Source organism: Maylandia zebra, unplaced genomic scaffold (assembly GCF_041146795.1).
Source record: "Maylandia zebra isolate NMK-2024a unplaced genomic scaffold, Mzebra_GT3a scaffold35, whole genome shotgun sequence".
Lineage (NCBI taxonomy): Eukaryota > Metazoa > Chordata > Actinopteri > Cichliformes > Cichlidae > Maylandia > Maylandia zebra.
Window position 1 is genome coordinate 266708 of NW_027490065.1, and position 4958 is coordinate 271665.

Here is a 4958-nt window from a genome sequence, read left to right on the forward strand (position 1 = left end):
AAAGGGAGACAGGAGGCCGACTCTCTGCCTCGGCTAAATGGAGAGGGAATTTCAGAAGGGCCAGGGCACAAGCATGGACCTTTTTCAGCTGTAAGGGAGGCAAGAGCAAGGTGTGATGTAGGTCCCCGGGGCCTGCTGGAGGTCCAGGTCCATGCCCGATGTGAGTAGCAGCAGGGCCAGCGCGCCCAGGAGCACATCTTTTTCGACCGTAAAGGGAGACAGGAGGCCGACTCACTGCCTCGGCTAAATGGAGAGGGAATTTCAGAAGGGCCAGGGCACAAGCATGGACCTTTTTCAGCTGTAAGGGAGGCAAGAGCAAGGTGTGATGTAGGTCCCCGGGGCCTGCTGGAGGTCCAGGTCCATGCCCGATGTGAGTAGCAGCAGGGCCAGCGCGCCCAGGAGCACATCTTTTTCGACCGTAAAGGGAGACAGGAGGCCGACTCACTGCCTCGGCTAAATGGAGAGGGAATTTCAGAAGGGCCAGGGCACAAGCATGGACCTTTTTCAGCTGCAAGGGAGGGAAGAGCAATGTGCGATGTAGGTCCCCGGGGCCTGCTGGAGGTCCAGGTCCATGCCCGATGTGAGTAGCAGCAGGGCCAGCGCGCCCAGGAGCACATCTTTTTCGACCGTAAAGGAGAGAGGAGGCCGACTCTCTGCCTCGGCTAAATGGAGAGGGAATTTCAGCAGGGCCAGGGCACAGGCATGGACCTTTTTCAGCTGTAAGGGAGGCAAGAGCAAGGTGTGATGTAGGTCCCCGGGGCCTGCTGGAGGTCCAGGTCCATGCCCGATGTGAGTAGCAGCAGGGCCAGCGCGCCCAGGAGCACATCTTTTTCGACCGTAAAGGGAGACAGGAGGCCGACTCACTGCCTCGGCTAAATGGAGAGGGAATTTCAGCAGGGCCAGGGCACAGGCATGGACCTTTTTCAGCTGTAAGGGAGGCAAGAGCAAGGTGCGATGTAGGTCCCCGGGGCCTTTTGTCGTACCATAGGCACGAGTGGTGTGTGTGTGTGGCAAAGACTTTCTGCGCAGTGTCCCAGGGGCACGGGGAAAGGTTGTTGTACCATAGGCACGAGAAAAGTTGTCGTACCATAGGCACGAGAAAAGTTGTCGTACCATAGGCACGAGTGGTGTGTGTGTGTGTGGCAAAGTGCTACTGAGCGGTGTACCAGGGGCAGGGCGAAAAGTTGTTGTACCATAGGCACGAGAAAAGTTGTTGTACCATAGGCACGAGAAAAGCTGTCATACCAGGGGCACGGAGGAAAGTTGTTGTACCATAGGCACGAGAAAAGTTGTCGTACCATAGGCACGAGGAGAGTTTGTGTGGCAAAGTGCTACTGAGCGGTGTACCAGGGGCACGGCGAAAAGTTGTTGTACCATAGGCACGAGAAAAGTTGTCGTACCATAGGCACGAGAAAAGTTGTCGTACCATAGGTACGAGGAGTGTGCGTGTGCGGCAAAGTGCTACTGAGCGGTGTACCAGGGGCACGGCGAAAAGTTGTTGTACCATAGGCACGAGAAAAGTTGTTGTACCATAGGCACGAGAAAAGCTGTCGTACCAGGGGCACGGAGGAAAGTTGTTGTACCATAGGCACGAGAAAAGTTGTCGTACCATAGGCACGAGGAGAGTGTGTGTGTGGCAAAGTGCTACTGAGCGGTGTACCAGGGGCACGGCGAAAAGTTGTTGTACCATAGGCACGAGAAAAGTTGTTGTACCATAGGCACAAGAAAAGCTGTCGTACCAGGGGCACGGAGGAAAGTTGTTGTACCATAGGCACGAGAAAAGTTGTCGTACCATAGGCACGAGGAGAGTGTGTGTGTGGCAAAGTGCTACTGAGCGGTGTACCAGGGGCACGGCGAAAAGTTGTTGTACCATAGGCACGAGAAAAGTTGTTGTACCATAGGCACAAGAAAAGCTGTCGTACCAGGGGCACGGAGGAAAGTTGTTGTACCATAGGCACGAGAAAAGTTGTCGTACCATAGGCACGAGGAGAGTTTGTGTGGCAAAGTGCTACTGAGCGGTGTACCAGGGGCACGGCGAAAAGTTGTTGTACCATAGGCACGAGAAAAGCTGTCGTACCAGGGGCACGGAGGAAAGTTGTTGTACCATAGGCACGAGAAAAGTTGTCGTACCATAGGCACGAGGAGAGTTTGTGTGGCAAAGTGCTAGTGAGCGGTGTACCAGGGGCACGGCAAAAAGTTGTTGTACCATAGGCACGAGAAAAATTGTCGTACCATAGGCACGAGAAAAGTTGTCGTACCATAGGCACAAGCAGTGCGTGCGTGCGTGCGTGCGTGCGTGCGTGCGTGCGTGTGTGTGTGTGTGTGTGCGGCAGTTCTTCTGCGCAGTGTACCAGGGGCACATTTCAATGTGCTTTCTGGAGTACCAGGGGCACGAGGATTTTGCCAGTGGTGTTCTGCTTTGTTAGTGGGAGGGGGCTTAAGTGTGGGTCCCCGGGGCCTGCTGGAGGTCCAGGTCCATGCTAGACATGTGGCACAGGGTAACTGCAGGGGGGGGGGGTAATGTGGGTCCACGGGGCCTGCTGGAGGTCAAGGTCCGTGCTAGATATGTGGTACAGGGTTAACTGCAGGAGGGGGGGGGGGGGTAATGTGGGTCCCCGGGGCCTGCTGGAAGTCAAGGTCCATGCTAGACATGTGGCACAGGGTAACTGCAGGGGGGGGGGGGGGGGGGTAATGTGGGTCCACGGGGCCTGCTGGAGGTCAAGGTCCGTGCTAGATATGTGGTACAGGGTTAACTGCAGGAGGGGGGGGGGTAATGTGGGTTCACGGGGCCTGCTGGAGGTCAAGGTCCATGCTGGATATGCGCTGGAGCGTAACTGCAAGAAAGGAAAGCTAGTGGGGGAGTAGAGCAGGGGAGTATGTGGGTCCCCAGGGCCTGCTGGAGGTCCAGGTCCATGCTAGATATGTGGCACAGGGTAACTGCAGGGGGGGGTAATGTGGGTCCACGGGGCCTGCTGGAAGTCAAGGTCCATGCTAGACATGTGGTACAGGGTAACTGCAGGGGGAAGGGGGGGGGGGGGGGGGGGGGGTAATGTGGGTCCCCGGGGCCTGCTGGAGGTCAAGGTCCGTGCTAGATATGTGGTACGGGGTAACTGCGGTGGGGGGGCGGATCTAATGGGGGACTAGATCAGGTGAGGATGTAATGGCCAGTTCGACAGCAGCACATCTTTTTCGACCGTAAGGGAGAGAGGAGGCCGACTCTCTGCCTCGGCCAAATGGAGAGAGATTTTCAGCAGGGCCAGTGCGCCAGGAGCACATCTTTTTCAACCGTGAGGGAGAGAGGAGGCCGACTCACCACCTCGGCCAGGGCCTTTTTTTCTCCCCTCTCCAGTTGAGCAGTCTAAGGGTAATGAGTAGCAAAGGTGCCCTCCGTCATTTATGGGAGACGGGTGTCTGAAGATGCGCAAGTCAGCAGACACCCTCGGCAACGCTCGGACGGCACTGGGACGGCGCGAGAGAGCGAGTTGCTGCCACAGCAGCCTCCTCTTCCGGCCCACCTGCCTGCCAGCCTTCCCTCCCACCCCGATCGACTGGCAAACGTGGCCTGCCATCAGAGGGCTGCCGCCGGGCCCGGCACCTTCGCCGGCGCCTTCGGGCGGTCAGCTCCTCCGGCCCGCAGGCTCGCCTCTAGCGCTGGCCGGGGGTTACAGCGCGAAGGTCGAAGGGGGTGGTGGTTCTCGGACCCCGCCCTGTCCTCCCCGCGCTTCCCCCCCCCCGCCAGACGCGATCGCTCGGTAGCGAGACCGAGACGCCCGGTCCGTCCCGGTGGTCATACCACGGCGGGCCTCGTCGCAGAGTGGGTAGGCAAACCCAGAGTTTGCCCACCCCGCGAGGGCGACGGGGCCCCGTCCGGCAAACACGGTTTCTCGAACCCTCGCCCCGGTCCACACGTGCGTCCGGAAAGCCTCGCCCTGGTCAACAGGGCTCAGTAGCCCCGAGCGAGCGAGCGAGCGAGCGCGTGCGTGCGCGCCGCTGCCGCCGCCTGAGGGGCTACCTGGTTGATCCTGCCAGTAGCATATGCTTGTCTCAAAGATTAAGCCATGCAGGTCTAAGTACACGCGGCCGGTACAGTGAAACTGCGAATGGCTCATTAAATCAGTTATGGTTCCTTTGATCGCTCATCCGTTACTTGGATAACTGTGGCAATTCTAGAGCTAATACATGCAAACGAGCGCTGACCCTCCGGGTATGCGTGCATTTATCAGACCCAAAACCCATGCGGGGCGTCCTCTCGGGGGCGCCCCGGCCGCTTTGGTGACTCTAGATAACCTCGAGCCGATCGCTGGCCCTCCGTGGCGGCGACGTCTCATTCGAATGTCTGCCCTATCAACTTTCGATGGTACTTTATGTGCCTACCATGGTGACCACGGGTAACGGGGAATCAGGGTTCGATTCCGGAGAGGGAGCCTGAGAAACGGCTACCACATCCAAGGAAGGCAGCAGGCGCGCAAATTACCCACTCCCGACTCGGGGAGGTAGTGACGAAAAATAACAATACAGGACTCTTTCGAGGCCCTGTAATTGGAATGAGTACACTTTAAATCCTTTAACGAGGATCCATTGGAGGGCAAGTCTGGTGCCAGCAGCCGCGGTAATTCCAGCTCCAATAGCGTATCTTAAAGTTGCTGCAGTTAAAAAGCTCGTAGTTGGATCTCGGGATCGAGCTGACGGTCCGCCGCGAGGCGAGCTACCGTCTGTCCCAGCCCCTGCCTCTCGGCGCCCCCTCGATGCTCTTAGCTGAGTGTCCCGCGGGGTCCGAAGCGTTTACTTTGAAAAAATTAGAGTGTTCAAAGCAGGCCCGGTCGCCTGAATACCGCAGCTAGGAATAATGGAATAGGACTCCGGTTCTATTTTGTGGGTTTTCTCTCTGAACTGGGGCCATGATTAAGAGGGACGGCCGGGGGCATTCGTATTGTGCCGCTAGAGGTGAAAATCTCTCT